The sequence below is a fragment of the Canis lupus genome, chromosome 16 (assembly GCF_003254725.2).
Source record: "Canis lupus dingo isolate Sandy chromosome 16, ASM325472v2, whole genome shotgun sequence".
Classification (NCBI taxonomy): Eukaryota; Metazoa; Chordata; class Mammalia; order Carnivora; family Canidae; genus Canis; species Canis lupus.
Genome location: NC_064258.1, coordinates 6,188,297 through 6,204,514, shown reverse-complemented (window position 1 = coordinate 6,204,514; position 16,218 = coordinate 6,188,297). Strand labels below are relative to the sequence as shown.

Sequence of the window (16,218 nt, the reverse complement as noted above, 5' to 3'; positions counted from 1 at the left end):
GGGCGGGGCCCGCCTCACCTGGCTCACCTTCTTAAAGGGACAGTGGGGCAGGAAGGAAACTCGCCAGACAGGTACTAGTAAACTTCAAACGCCGGAGGCCTGGGGACCGGAACGGGACTGCGGGCGCCGCCTAGTGAGTGGGATGAGGAACTGACTCACCGCTTCGAATTCTAATCCCGAACCCAACCCAGTCTTGATGCAGCCTTTAACCTAATTCGACCTCCGACCTGAACTGCATCTCCCCGCCCCTTAAAGGTCTTCGCGAGGGGGGACAGACCCCCGGGAAGGCAGGGCTGCGAGCTGCAGAAGGGGAGGCTCGGAGGGGGGCTCCCGGGCGGACGGACGGACGGACGGACGGGGGGGGGGGGGGGGGGAGCCAGCCCAGCCCGCGGGGCACATCAGGGGGCGACCCTGTGGCTGGGTTATCGGTGGTGGCCGAGATTGGGAAAGGCGAGGGCCTGAGGCGGGGAGCCTCCAGGTGCGCTCTGGGACAGGTGAATGGACCAGTTTGACTGCTGGGGCCCAGGATTTGCCTTAGGAGCAGGGCAGACAGGCGGGCGTGGCCAGAGCGGACAAGGTCTTGGTAAACACATTACCGTGCACTTGACAGAGCAAGAGAGAGGACCCCGCCAGGGTTCTGAGCGCAAGTGTGAGGAGGGCGCAGGTCCAGCCTGCTCCAGCTCTGTCCAGTTGGAGACAACCCACGCCCCTCCCATGCTCTGCCTTACGTGATATTTTAACAACTGTTCATTCACTTTCTACTCTGCACGCATCAAGCTCTGAGAGCATGGACCAAGAGTAAGACAGTCCCTGCCCTATACAAGCTGTGGGTCGCAGCAGTGCCGAGGACTAGGGCGGAAAGCAAATGCACGTGGCTAAGAATGAGGACAGGTGGAGACCCCAGCTGAGGTGTCAGGTGTGTGTGTGTGGGGGTGACAGTGGCTCAAAGGGGAGTGATGCATCCGGTGAGGAAGGTGGAGGCTGCCCTCCCGGGGCCTCTCCTTCCTATACCCCTTCCTGGCTCCCTCTCATTGGGGTGAATGATTCATAGTCTTTGTATCATTGAAACTGTGGTTCAGTGACCGCGGAGAAAGGCAGGTGGCGCATTACAGGTGCTTACTATATTTTCGAAAATTAATACTTCTCAGGCTTTCTGCTTTTCTATACAGATATGTGAAAGGAGGAAATGGCTTATCATTTCCCGGCCCAGACTACCCTCGTTGGCATCACTAAATGTAATCCATGTCCGTTGGTGGGAAAATTCACATTGAACAGAAAAGAAACCAAATGGAAAGTAGACTCCTCCCTCCTTCCACCCTCCAGGTCCTCTCCCCAGAGTTAACTGCCACCAATTGTGTCTTGAGGTTCTCCCAGAGTTTTTTTCCCTAAGCACACACAGGAGCCTGATGTGAGAATGTATACAGAGGGGCCATCGGATGCGCTGTGTTCTGCACCAGGGGCCTTCTTTCTAATGGTAAGTACTTTGGGAAGGAGGCGGAGGCTCCTGCAGGCCCACTGGGGTCAGAGCTTTGTGATTTCAGCAGGGAGGAATGGGCGAAGGGTGCACAGCCAACAGAAGGGGGGAAATGGAGCAAGCTTTGGACAATTGCTGCTAGGAAATAAGCCAGACTGTGGTGAGGTAATGCATGTGTTCCTTGCTGTAGTTTGTTAAAGTTACAAGACCCTTGGGACTGAAGGGGGTGGGGTGGGGGCTGCTCCATGCAGTGAGAGGTGGTGTGGAGACGGCTGGAAAGGAGCCTGGCTTTTGTTTTAAGATTGCTTGCTTCTCTGTCCAGGGTCTGGAAGTGATGCAGAAGGGGAACGAAAGCCCACCTTCTACCTCCATTCAGGATGGTCCCCGTTTGACAATTCCTCATTCCATTTGTGGGGGATAAGGCACGACTTTGATTTTGGCCTCTGCCCTTGCCTAGCAGTGCTGCTTTTGCCAAGCTACTTACACTCTCTGGACCTTAGCTTCCTTAGATTCGGGTGATCTCGGGAGGCTGGTTCCAGGAAAGATGGCAGGATTTGGAGTCAGAAGACACAGGCCAGCTCTAATTCTGTATCTCTGCTTCCTTAGCTATAACCCGGGGATTCCTCCAACCCACCTCAGGAGGTAGATGTGATGCTCAAAAGAGGAGAAAGTGTTCCGCTCTTGTGCTAGGAGATTGTTGGAGGTGTGGCTTGCCGAGGTTCTCCTGCAGGCCTCTCAGGGCACATCTGGAGTGGAACAATCTCAGTGACTAAGGCATCAACTTTTTTTTTTTTTCTTTTAAAAGCAACTTTATTGAGGGATAATTTGCATAAAGTGAATTGCACTCCTTCTAAGTGTACAGTTCAATGGATTCTGAAAAAGGCGTACACCCTCAGAGCCGCTGCCTCAGTCAAGATCCAGAAGGCTTTCATCATCCAGAAACGGTCCCTCATGCCCTTTGCAGTCAAGCCCACCTCGGCCCCAGGCTTCCTTCAGCATCGATAAGTGTTCCTCCTGGGGCCAGAACTTCCTGTAGTCTTGAATCTCACTTTATCCTTTCAGTATGACGCCCCTGAGGTCCACGCATGTTCTGGGCGTCAGCAGTTTGCTCCTTGTGTTTGTTGACCGGTATTCCCTGTGTGGATGCCCTAAGGCCTCATTTAACAACACAAAAATCAAACCTGAAAGTCTTCCTCTACTCTGTTTCCCCAGCACTAGAGGCCCCTTAGCTGACGAGGCTTCCCAGGGGGATACCTGTTTTCCCTCTTAGGTGGAGAGAATGAACCCAAGTTGTCTGGACCAGTTCTCATTCTGTAGTCAAGAAGCAAGGAAAGCCTGTGCATCCCTACAACTTCAGACTTCCTGGGTTCTGGCTGGATCCTGCAGTCTGGACCTTAACACCATTCTGCTTGTGTTGTCCCATCCCCTGCCTGTCCCGATTCCCCCTCCCCCAAAGAGCCCCACCTGGCTATTTGCTGATCTGGGACTGGGTAAAATTTCACCCAGCCTAGATCAAGGCCTTGTAATGTCCATAAGGTTCTGATTGAAACACAGCCCAATCAGCAGGGTAACCCAGTAAGCTGCCAGCAACCCTGTGAGAGCGTCAGTGCAAATTGGTTTATCAGATGAGTATCAGGTCCTTAGCAAGGGCCTGTGTGGATGGGACCGAACAGCTTTGTTTTGGCTGCTTTGGGCTGGCCTGCACTTGTAGGCAGCACAAGCCAGGAGACTGCGTGGGCAGTGGGAAGCGAAAGAACAGCTCTCTCTGAATGCATTCGGGTGGATTCCGTACATCTTTGATCACAAGGCTAATTTGGTCCTTCCCTTTCCTTCTCCGCTGGGCTCTTACCTATCTGTTCTCTGATCCTGGTTTACCATCAGGCAACAGGGGTGGGGATGATCATAGTTACCATTTATTACTGCACCTACGCATGCTGCCAGGGCACTTCACATACATCATTTCATTTACTTCTCACACCAACCCTTTGAAGAAGGTATTATTAGTTCTATTTTATAGATGGAAAAACCTGAGGCACAGGGAATTTAAGTTACTTGTTCAAAGTCACTCAGTTGCAGAATCAGGATTTGAACCCAGGTCTGTCGGACTCTGGGGCCTAGGGCCCCTACTTGAGGTTCCGGAAGCAAAAGAAGTAGGCGACACCTAATTTTGCTTTCCTACCTCCTTACCTCTGTCTCCACTGGCTTAAAACAGCACGGATTAGATGTGCCTGTTTTTGAGCTTTAGAAAATGGAATCATGTGATATGCATTCCTTCCTGAGTTCTTTCATTTGCTCTTTTGTTTGCGCAATTTATTTATGTAGTTGTGTGCTAATTCATTTCCACTGATGTACGATATGCACTTGTATAAAAAACACCTTTTTTTAAAAAAAAAAAAGATTTATTTTATTTATTTGAGAGAGAGCAAGCATGTACGTGAGGGAGACCATGAGCGGGGTGAGGCGGGGGAGTAGAAGGAGAAGTAGACTCCCTGCTGAGCAGGGCTCCGAGGTGGAGCTGGATCCCAGGACCCTGGGATCATGACCTGAGCCAGAGGCAGGCGCTTAACCAACTGAGCCACCCAGGTACCCCATGAACACCTTATTTTTAAAGACTTCTTGACTTGTGGTTAAACATTCTACACTTGAATTGCCACACCGGGTGACTCCCATAGTTTATCTGGCTTGTCCGGGTATCTCTGAAAGAGGCTTGATCTTCCCCGAAGGTAATTCTGTTTTTAAAGGAGACTTCTTGCTAGCCCCGTGGCTCCTAAAGGGATTAAATCTACACAGAGGCAGCCTGTGAGCAATGCCTCAGTCCCACTATCCCACTCCACCTCCCCTTGTCCTTTGTCCCTCCCTCCTTCCATGTCACTTTGTCAAGAAGAAAGCACTTGATTTGTTTAAGTAGTTGCAATTCTTCATAGCAGAAGTAGGACTGTTCTGGGACCGAGGCAGTCGTAAGTTTTCTCTGAGATGTCGGGAACTTTCTATTAGAAAGTCCTACTCTGGGCAGCTTGGGTGGCTCAGCAGTTTAGCGCTGCCTTCGGCCCAGGGCGTGATCCTAGAGACCCGAGATGGAGTCCCAGTCAGGCTCCCTGCATGGAGCCTACTTCTCCCTCTGCCTGTGTCTCTGCCTCTCTCTCTCTGTGCCTCTCATTAACAAATAAATAAAATCTTAAAAAAAAAAAAAAACAAAACAAAAGAAAGAAAGTCCTACACTTATCACTGAATAGCCATGTGACCTTGGGCGAATCATCTGATTCTCTTGAATCTCAGCTTCCTCAACAGCAGAATGGGGGAAATGGTGATAGGATGTTGGTCCTCAGCACCTACAACATCATAGTGTACGAGGCGGGTACAAAAATGATGAAGGATGCAAGCCGATGCTCCTGCTTCCACTATGCAATGTAAGGCTATATCTTTTTCCTTTTTGTGTCTCTCCTGTACAGGGTTATTTGCAAGATAGATTTAGAGAATCAAGGAGTAAATCTGCTGACGGAAGGAGGAGAGACCAAGTAGTATCAGCCCCTGAATTAAAAGGGATGTTTGGTTGCAGCTCAGATCCCAAGAAGAGACAAGAGAAGAATAAAGCAAGAGCTAAGAGAAATCACTCCTGATCTATTTAGATTACGAGGCATTATGGGACTAAATATGACCCTAACACTTTCAGGACATATTGTAGCCCCCTGCCTGCTCTTGTTTTTCTTAAGATTCAGTTTCCTTTTGCAGTATTAAAAACCTCCCAAGCGTTTCATTTGTTTTAGAGGCAAGAAGATGGTGAAAAAGCAGTGAGCTTGCGTTGCCTTCTAGCATGGGCCCCAGAGAAGAGGAAATGCAAGATGGAAAATGAGTGTTAGCGGCCACGAGGAGATAGAGCTGTTTCTGGCACTGACGGGAGAGACAAGGCCAGGAGAGTGGGAATTCACTTGCATTCCATCCAAGTCCATATTTAGGTACAAGATTTACCTCAATACTTACCCCCCCCCATTAAATTTTTTTTAATTTTAATTTATTTAATTTTATTTTAATATTTTAAGATTTTTAAGAGAGACAGAGTGAGAGCACAAGCAAGGGGAGCAGCAGAGGGAGAAGGAGAAGCAGACTCTTCTGCTGAGCAGTAAGCCGGATGTGAGGCTCGATCCCGGGACCCTGGGATCATGATCTGAGCCATAGGCAGATGCTTAACCGACTGAGCCACCCAGGTGCCCCCCATCACCCCTCATCACCCCTCATTCTTAACTGATCTCACTCCAGAGTAAAAATAAAACCAATTTGCAATCGTCCTGTCCTTTCATTGGTTTCCAGAGTGGTGACATGAAATCGCAGCGTGGTCAGTCGTGAAGGGGCTGTGACTCAGAATCCCTTACACTAATATGTGTGTGTGTCTCATGAGAAATCGCCGTGCTTCTACCTTAACCTGTTTGCTTGACTGCCTCGGAAGATAATATTGCTAACCTGAGAAGTTAATACGCTCTATTAATGCTTAGGCAGGTAGAAGGGAGGGAGAGAACAAATGTGTCTCAGTGAACTGGGACACGTCAGAAATTTAATAAGGACAAGTTGAGACAAGTGTTAAATACCAGAATCCCCCGGGAGAAGAGTGAGAGCTTGGTCCTTGTCAAAATGTTTACTGGTTAGACCACAGGAAGAGAAGAGGGAGTGGTAGACTGACTATGTTGTCAAGTCAACTTTTTGTTTAGCCAGCATGAGAGAGGAAAGGGCTAAATAAACCATCAGCTTTGTCTTCCGGATTGGGCTAACATAATTTTTTTGCAAAACTTAACAATTTTATTGCTGGTCGAGCCTGGGAGTTCTGGGAAATTAAGTTCTAGAGAGGGCGGGGATGTAGATTGGCACAACCACACTTACAGTTTTGAGCTACTAGCCCTGGGGTCCAGAGGTAATATTACCTTGTTGTCTTATAAAAGAAGTATTTGATAAGTACGGATCTTATTAATTGGGCATAAATGTGATTCCTTTTAAATTTGGCTTTGAAGGGGTTTTTAATAAAAAGGATTCTAATCCATACTTCTCTCGAAATTCTAGGTAGTACTATTATGAATGCAAACATGCATGTTTGAACATACAGGTACAACCACCTCTGTTAAGAAATTATTATTATTATTATTATTATTATTATTATTATTATTTTGTTGTTGTTGTTAAGAAATTAATGTACACTTCTCTATTTCCCCTAGTGTGGAAGGTACCCAGGCTATGGGTCATAAAATCTGAGCGCCACCTGCTGAGGAGATGTAGGTATCTGCCTCTGTATCTTCAAGTACGCTACCAACAGCTAATTAACCCCTTATAAACTCTTATTAGACTACCATGGGAATAATTATGCACATGGTATGAAAGGGACAGTGATCTTCATTATTATGAAAATGGGTAGGCTTTAGACTAGGAAGTAGCTTTCCTAGCTTGCCCGGTCATCCGGGCAGTGACAGCCTCTGATAGGAGGAAGGGAAGGTCCAGGTGGGAAGGGAGGTAAGGAGGGGTTGGCCTACTTTTTTACTTCAGTTCTGGACACGCGAATAAAAGCAGAAACCCAGTGGCCTAGGAAGTGCTGGTGGGAGGGAGGTGGATCATTATTTGCAATGCGTCGGTCCTGTCAGATGCTAGGTGGAGAGAGATGCTTCTCTACTCCCATTCAGCCCTCTTACCTTGTATCTCACCCTGAACCTGCCGCCATTTGGGGGGAGCACTTATGAAGGAAGAGTGACAACAATTTCTCTTTTTTCTTCTCTCTTTCCCTCTCTGCCCCTCCCTCCCCTCTGTCCCTCTCTTCTTTCTTCTTGTCTTTTAAAATAATTCTCCAGAAGCATTATTATACCAAAATTAAAAACTGTACTCATTGTATTGGGTGTTTCATTATTTAGAAAGTAGAAAGTGTGTGTGTGTGTGTGTGTGTGTGTGTGTGTGTGTATGTGAAGCTGGAATTTATTTTTACTTTGAAATGCTCAAGAGTCTCAAAAAAAAAAAAAAAAAGTCCAAAAGCCTAAGGATGCCCAGACTTAATTGAAGATGATATGGAGGTGGTGTCGGTTTCTCTATTACTAAAGCCTCAATTTGATCCCGGTTAATTATCTGCCCCAAAAATTCTTCTGGTTGGGCAGTGAGAACATTCCTATTTGTATTTGAAAGGCAGTGAGGGTTAGTGGAAAGGAGATTTGGGAACCTTTGGAGTCAAATAGACTTGGAGTAGAATTCTGGGTTTCTGCCTTCGAGGTGCAAGACTATGCGCATTTTTCTTCCCTCTCAGAGAGAGGCTCCCTCACATGCATGAGGTTCATTTACCTTCTGGAGCACCTCCGTGTGTGTGTGTGTGTGTGTGTGTGTGTGTGTGTGTGTGTGCTGAACCCAAGCGGAATTCAGCTCCCCATAAGCCCTCCAGTGGGGGCAGAGGCAGAGACAGACAGCCATGTGAATACAAGAGGCTGGTTTGGACAGGAGCAAACAATACCCCACCAAAGGAAAAGGTGGCCTTTGTGTTGGGTCACAAGTAGCATGAAGTAGAATGACTTGAATCGGGCAATTTATTCATTTATCTAACAAGAATTTATTCAGCCTCTACTATGAGCTAGGCACCGTTCAGGTGATGAGATACACCTGTAGACAAGGAAAACAAAAAAAAGACCCGTCCTCATTGAGTTTCCATTTTAGGGAGAGGAGCCAGACAGTACACATAAATATGTTTTTTCAGAGGGTGAGAAATGTCGGGAGAAAAAACAGGGGAGCATTTATGCGAGGCGGCCTCTATTTTATATAGATAAGGTGAGTTTGGGGCAGAGAATTTAAGGAGAGGAGGAAACATGCCAGGCAGATTCGGATCGGAGGGAAGAACAACCCGGGGCAGAAAACGCAGCTCTGGAGCCCAGGGCAGGGGTGTGCGGAGGTTCGGTGAAGGACCAGGAGACCAGTGTTTCAGATCACAGCAAGCAGAGAGGGGAGTGGGATTAGAGAGGCACTGGGAGGGGTCAGCACTCAGGGGGCATCCAAGCCATTTGAAAGACTTTTGGGCTTTTCCTTTGAGAGAGCTGGGGACCCTTGAGGGAGGGGCCAGTCAAAGAAGATGCATGCTGGTCGCCTGGCTGGCTCAGTGGTTGAGGGTCTGCCTTTGGCTCAGGTCCTGATCCAGGAACTGAGACCCACATGGGGTTCCCCACAGGGAGCCTGTTTCTCCTCTGCCTTTGTCTCTGCTTCTCTGTGTGTCTCTCATGAATAAATGGATAAAATCTTAAAAAGAAAAAAAAAAGCAGACACACGCTTTGACTGAGCTTTTTAAGGGGCTACTCTGGTTAGTGTGCTGAGAACAGATGGGGATGGAGTGGGGGCAGAGCAGGGACAAGTTAGGAGTCTCAGTTTTGGCCCAGGGGAGAGATGGGAGGGCATGAAGCAGAGTGCTCCTGGACGGTGCAGGGGAGAGGGGGGAAGTTTTGAGCATGGGAGCCATGTGATCAGATGAGGGTTTGAGCTCTGGTGGACACCGGAGGAAAGGTTACAAGTCAGGGGAGGAGAACATCAGATAATCCAGGTAAGGTGGTGTATCTACCGGAGGAGGAGCCCCCCAAATGTGGGGTGACCGACTGCGGGGAAGCCAGTGGTGCAGGTGGTGAAAGAATTCACCCAAGGCAGAACAAGGGGCCAGCACTAAACGCACCTCATGCAAGTGGTGGGGATGGAGAGGCTGTCTGCAGGCGGTGGTGAGGGGCCGTGGCTATAGGGACGTGGGAATGCACACCACTTTCCCTGTTTGGTAATCCTAGGAACTGTGCCCGGTTGTAATTGGTCAGTGAGGGTGGCTATTTCCAGGTGGGTCACTTAATGAGCCTATTTGCTCTCAGCTGGGGGGCCCTGAGGGCCCTTTGGCCTTGATCAAGTTTCCAGGGCTCACATCTGTGGCCTAAAAGTGGCCTCTGTGGGGAAGACATAGTAAGAGCTTGAGCTTGGACAGGGAGTGGAGAGGATATAGGGGTGACATTTTACTCCTGGAATAACAGGGTGTGTCGCCCTTCAGACAGGGAGGTGAAGTAAGCTCACCAGTTCGTATTGACTCCTATGGGTAAGAGTTTTTTTTTTTTAATTTTAGAAAACCGTATCTCTATGGAAGTAGGTGTGCTGGGAGGAATTTCTGCCTTCTGGAAAACGCGTTAGAGATGATGATGAATGAGTACGATATTGTGGTCTAGGATAAATACATACTTGGTCTTAGTCCCTTCTCTGGCACAGAACTCCTAAAAACATTGCAATTTCCTGTGCTGGGAGTGGTGCAGGTGTCTTTTGTCATGTTAATGAGTGACTTTTGGAAAGCTCTCGGTTTCCCAAAGGAAGGGCTTGTTGCCAGGGGAACCAATGGGAGGATCAGAGGGTTTGAACTTTCACCCTCACCTCAAGGAAGGAAAGTGAGGCTGGAGGCTGAATCAGTCACCAATGGCCCATGAGCTAATCCATCATGACTATACATGACTATAGAGTAAAGCCCCCATAAAAACCTAAAATGAAGGCCTTTGAGAGCTTCCAGGTTAGTGAGTGCGTGGAGATGCCGGAAGAATGTGGACCGTCCAGAGTCCGAGTCAGCGTAGAAGCTCTGGGTCCCTTCGCACGCACCTTGCCTTAGGCATCTCTTCCACCTGGCTGTCCCTGAGTTCTGTCCTTTTATAATGAACTGACGATCTAGGAGGTACACTGTGAGGTGCCCCCTGAGGAGGAGCTTCTCCTTTACAGCCAGACTGTTAGGGGCACAGGTGACAGCCAAGACTTGCTTTGGCATCTGATGCGAAAGGCAGTCTGGGTCAATTACCTGTGGGATCTGACACTATTTCTGGGTAGACAGTATCAGAATTGAATGGAAAGATACCCAACTGGTGTTGCACGCTTGCTCGGCGGTGTGGGGGGAAAGAGCCCATGCTTCAGAGTCGGGTGCAGAATTGTAGTTTGAATTGGAATAGTTAAAGATTTATTATGGGGGAGTGGGGTGTGTGGCCGGGAAGATTGGGGGGGGTAGTTGTCGGTGGCAGGTGAGAGGCAGGGTCCAGGGAGGCCAGGCAGAGGCGAGTTTGAGAGGACAAGGGAAGTTGAGATGCGGTGGGTGCCTTCCAGAGTAGAACATTGATGAAAAATGGCCCAGATACTCAAAGGGGACATTTGTGAAGATTAGGGGTGAAGTATGACATGGGATGTAGCCTTCTGCTCTGTTCCCCATAGAAACCAAGTCATTGTATGGGGTTTGGGGATTCTGATTCTTCGTTTTCTTGGAAGTGTAGGTTGCCAAGGACAGTTCCCCAGGATCAGGTCAATCTTTTTGCTTGCTCTGCTGCTTAGTAAGAGAATGAAACGGTTGAAAATTTCAACGATGCTGGTATTTTTCTTTTTCTCTATTTAATGTGTTCTATTCCTGCTCTCTGCTCTTCTTAGCCCCCTGTTTTGCTCCGTGCGCCTGCTCTGTGACGTAGGTTTTGCTTTATGTCTCCCCACAGTCTAGCTGGATTGAAAATAAAGGTCACTGTCTATTGCTCCTTTGCTCTCTCTATCTCCCTGCGAGCCCGGAACTTCAAAGTCCTCCCTGTGGGTCTGGCCTCCTGCCTGGAGGCCCTGCTTGTCCGGAAGAGGTGCCCAGGGTACTCAGTTCTTCACTTGTCTTTTGTTTCCTGGTGAGGATTTGTTGTGGTTGCCTCTTCCTTTATCACTTTTCCAGCTTGAAATAACGTCTCTTGCCGTCATTTTGCAATTCTCAGAACCAGAGCGAAAACCAACAGATTAATGGAAAAATGGCATTAATCATGTCGTTGCTGGGATTATTGTCACGTTTATCAGTAAGTCTCGAGGAAGCATCCAATTGTGACTGGTGTGTGGGAACGGCAGTGAGCAAGCATAATTATTGTCCAGAAACTCTTGGTCCTTAGGGAGTTGGGAGTTTGACACCAAGAACCATTTTTTTCACATATCATGGACTGTGAAAAATGTCCTGACTTAATTGGGTAATCCTAACTTCCTTCTGCCTTCGATCCTCCATCCTCTACCAGCTAGTAGACCCTCCGCAAGTCTTTTGAGCTCCCTCGGCTTCGAGGAGGGGTAATGAGATCTTCCCTGAATGGGCAGGATCACCTGATCTCCTAAAGTCCCCTCCTGTATCAAGATCTTCAGTCCTGGGGCAGCCCGGGGGGCTCAGCGGTTTAGCATCGCCTTTGGCCCAGGGTGTGATCCTGGAGACCCGGGATCGAGTCCCATGTCAGGCTCCCTGCATGGGGTCTGCTTCTCCCTCTGCCTGTGTCTCTGCCTCTCTCTCTCTCTGTTTCTCTCATGAATAAATAAAATCTATTAAAAAAAAAAAGATCTTCAGTTCTGTGGATACTTTTAATTAGGTCCCAGAAACAAGGTCAGAATCAATCCAGCGTAATTTCAGAATTCCCACTCTTCATGGAAGAGTTTGGAGATAAGGGGATACTACAGAAATGATATATAAGTCAGAATGCAGGTCTTTAACGTAGGAAGGTTGTAGTAAAGGCTCCTTCTGCACGCCTGTCCAGGTCTTGAGCAAGCTATCATGGCACCCTGGTCTTGTCATCAAGGAAGCTTCTGCAGCCATCCTGGCCCCGAGCTACCTGTCAAGAACACGTCTCCCGAGGGGAAAGACGTTCTGTGAGATAATGTAAAGGCTTGACTTTTTAAGGGTGAGGGAAAGAACATGATCCCCAGAGGTGGGACCGCTTCTCCAAGTCTGGGGGCCACAGGGCACAGGTGGTGGTGATGTGAGGCCACGGGCGAGCGGAGCAGTGCCTGGAATGACAGCAGCAGCAGGGAGCCTGACAGCTGCGGGAGCTGAACCCTGCACAGCTGTGTGGGGGCGAGGAGGCCCATGGGGGTGGGGGGCGGAGATGCACAGCCCAGACTGGCAGGGCACACAGAGCCTAGTGCCATGGCGATGCGTCATTTGCCCCCCAGGCACTTGTGACCCGGGGAAATAGCTGTTAGTAGGACAGACAGATGTGGTTTTTTTCTGCTAACATTTTCCAAACTGGGCTATGTCAATGTCCTATTCCATTGCTGTAGGTGCCTTATCAAAGGGTGAGTTCCAAATTTTTTGTTGTACCTATTGACAATAGGCCCAGTGAACCTTGGAGGGGGGCAGTTTCTGCTGACCGTAACTCCCTCAACCCCGAGATTCCTCTGATCGAGTCACATGGGATAATGGGACAGGTGCCTGCTGCTTCTGAGTGCATCAAGCCCTCTACCCTACCCTATCCTACACTACCCTACCCTACCCTACCCTACCCTACCCTACCCTACCCTACCCAGGAGCTCTTCCCAACCCTCCTCTGATGCTTCCGTCCCTTCTTGTGTGTCTGGGGTGTCCTAATGCTTAATCTAGTCTTGATCTGGAGCAGAAGGAAGGAGCCCAGTTTGGCTCAGTCCTACCTCAATAGCTGCATAAAACTGGCCTTTCTATACTGGGTGAAGGTTTCGGACCCTTTTATGGCTAATGTTGATACTGCAGTGCTGTCCCCTGGAGCGGCAAACCTTTGATTGGAAGGCTGGACCTGAGTCAAAGCTCCGTATTCCTACCTCTTGTGCAGAAGGATGCAGTGACCCAGGTGTGGCCAAGCAGTGCTGAGGGGCTCAGGGCGCTGCAGGATGGGCTCACAGAGCCCTGTGAAGTCCCTCCAGCAGCGAGGCTGCTCCTGCATAAGGCTGGCCTGAAGCTCAGGCCAGGGACACAGGAGTGACAACTGTGAGACCTTGGCCATAGCTTTTTGACCCCCTGGCAATTCTTTTCAAAATCGTATCTGAGCAATTTTTAATTATGTAACAGATCTCTTCATTCATTCTCTGTGGACACATTCAAGCATCGTGAATAAAACAGAAACCCCCTCCTTGACTTTCTTTCCTGATTCTATACCCTTGTTATGGGCTCATTTAGTAAACTTTCAGACACTTCCTCCATGCATTTGTCTCTCTTTATGTGTATATCATCATACATAGTTCTGTGATTTTTGTGTCTATATCTTTATATAAATTGGTACTAGCTGTTTATGCCGTGTACATTTCCCTGAAATAGCTTTATTCACTCAACTATCTGTCTTAGAGATTTTTCCTCATCAGTTTATATTGATTTATTTTTTATTTTTTTAATTTTTAAAAAAAGATTTTATTTATTCACTCATCACACACACACACACACACACACACACACACACACACACACAGAGGCAGAGACACAGGCAGAGGGAGAAGCAGGCTCCATGCAGGGAGCCTGACATGGGACTCGATCCCGGGTCTCTAGGATCACACCCTGGGCTGAAGGCGGTGCTAAACCACTGAGCCACCCGGGCTGCCCCAGTTTATATGGATTTAGCTAATACTTTTAAACTACTGCAGAGTATTCCACAGTACAATGTATCACTTTATTTAATTAAATGTATTTTGTCTGGATCAATGCTCCCTTTTTATGAAATATTGGGAAATACCTTCTGTATTATCTTGAAATGAAATTTCTAAATATGACTTACTTAAAATTTGACTTAAAATCTATACAGTGTTCTAACTGTACCATAATGATATAAAGAAGAGCAGTTTATAATAAACTAATATGTTATTTTGAGGTATACATGGCTCATGCACACTGCCACAGAGGACATTGTAAAGTCGATAGGTGCTTGCACCAAGTGTTGGACTGAAATGAGGGCTACAGCCCCAACTGAAAACAGATTTAGGTGTGTTTGTTGCTGATTTAAATACTTGGGGTGATATTGCTATTGATTTCAGGATTTTTCTGAGATGAACAACTTGTGGTCAAGATTCAAACTGAACAAAGTTCCAATGTGTCAGTTTCTCTGATGGTCCCGTTCTTAGAAAACTCCTCGTACATTAAAATTGTGCAAAAACTACTTTGTGTTTATATACAACTGAGTTAAATTCTTGGCTCAGATTTTTTTTTTCCCCCCCACAGGAGTTTCTGGCAGGTTACCCAAACTTCTTGCTGGCTGGGAAAATTCTCCAGCGTGTGCAATACATTGTGGCCTCCAATCACTAAATGTAGTAGTACCCCAAAGATGGTGCTAAACACCCCTATAAATTTCCTAAGTACCTTTTGGAGAGTGTTACACTGTCCTCATTAAGAACTGCTGATCTGATGAAGACATTTATGCTTTTTTCCCCTCCAGATTTTTGCTGCTATAAACAAAACAGTGAAGAATATCCTTATTTATGCCTTTTTATGTGCATGTCAGAACAATTCTTCAGGAAAAGATCAATCCCAAGTCATTTCGACCAAGGTGCCCTCACACGTAAGCAGGGACACGAAGCAGGACCTCTCTACAGGATGCCCATTTCTGTTCCACTTCTTTTCTCTTTTCCAGATGGTCCCCAGACCTGGGTTAGAGTGGGTTCCAGTTCATGGAAAACCCAGAGCCATGGCCTCCTTTCCACCTCTGGGAATACAGCGCTCCTCTGGTGCAGGTTGTTCTTACCTGTCCATCTAAGGTAGGTGGCACATTCATGATTTCAGAGCCCCGCTGCCTTTTCCAAAGAGGCTGTCTTCTGAGTTGCGACTCCTCAGCCATAATGTGACCCACAGTTTCTGCTGTGACAGGTGATCTCTGGTGGGACAACCTGCTCCCACTACTTGCCAAAAGTACAGAATAGGAGTGAAATACCAGGAACCATAATTAGGTTGATTTTTTTTAATGAGGTATCTTAATTGTGCATATTGAAAATTATGAGTAGCTTGAAGGTGTTTCTTGGAGAGCTGGTGAACTTGGACTTGTTCCCAGAGACATTGATGATGAAAGAGGAAGAAGTTCCCAGACAGTGACTGAGAATGGGAGACAAGGGTCAGAGATGTGGACTTTCGGGCTGGCGGGGAACTTGGAGGACATTTAGTCCAATTTTTGATGCCCTTTCCATGAGTGAGACCCCTTTCAAAAGCCTCAGATGCAGCAAGTACTGTTGCATGTTCTAAGAGAAAGAAGGAAGATTCCAGAATGTTACAAAGAAGCCATGAAAGGAGTCGAGATTTATTCATAAGTAAGGACCAGAAAAGGTAATTTTTTTGTAAATGAGGAAAGACTTTGGAGCAGGAATGTCATGGGAATAACTTTCCCTTCAAAGGAAAGGAAACCAGTAGACTGATGACAAGGAGTTTGAATTGTGTGTGTGTGTGGTTTTTTTTTTCTTTTTTGCATTGTCTTGATTATCTTTCCTGGGTTGCGTCTCCTTTACTCAGTCGCTAATATCTAGGGCTCAGCAATGAACAGAAATGTTTTTATATATATTGCCTCATCTAATGTTCACAGGGTCGCAAGTATATATGACTATAGGCGTACATATCCAGGTGGAAGAAGAGGAGGAGACAACTGTAGGTTACAGGTTGAGAAAGTGACAGGAATAAAACCCATGCCCAGGGCTTGCAAATCTTCATCATATGCCCTTTACGACAAACCAGCTCTAAATGAATTTGAACTCGTAGAATGTTACAATGAACATTGTGTTTTTATAGCTTTCTTTGGAATGTTATGGTATTTTCTCAGATTCTCTAATGTTTGCCTACCTGGCTGTATTTACTCATTGTACCCTGGTGGTAAATAAGAAATATTATGGGGAAGAGGAGAAACAGGAAGATGAGAAGATGCTTGTTCATTACTCTGAACAGCAATGTTGGCTCAGAAATTTGAGACTCAGCCACTGGGGAAAAAAAAAAAATCAAAGAAAAAACCCACAACAACAGGGAGATAAAGCTGGTTCCT

General features: G+C 47.2%; 1 long non-coding RNA gene across 4 annotated transcripts; it reads left to right on the top strand.

Annotated features, from left to right (window-relative positions):
• The first annotated feature begins 60 nt into the window (after positions 1 to 60).
• Positions 61 to 7,317, top strand: LOC112651043 (uncharacterized). 4 transcript variants are annotated; one of them, XR_007402732.1, is made up of 5 exons: positions 377 to 1,474; positions 4,751 to 5,427; positions 5,512 to 5,676; positions 6,521 to 6,563; positions 6,673 to 7,317. It is a non-coding gene; the product is annotated as an uncharacterized LOC112651043 (long non-coding RNA). The 4 variants fall into 4 exon arrangements; XR_007402731.1 differs by lacking the exons at positions 6,521 to 6,563; positions 6,673 to 7,317 and adding an exon at positions 61 to 133 and having other exon boundaries at positions 778 to 1,474; positions 5,512 to 5,762; XR_003130567.3 differs by lacking the exons at positions 6,521 to 6,563; positions 6,673 to 7,317 and having other exon boundaries at positions 4,751 to 4,881; positions 5,239 to 5,427; positions 5,512 to 5,762.
• Positions 7,318 to 16,218: the final 8,901 nt, after the last annotated feature.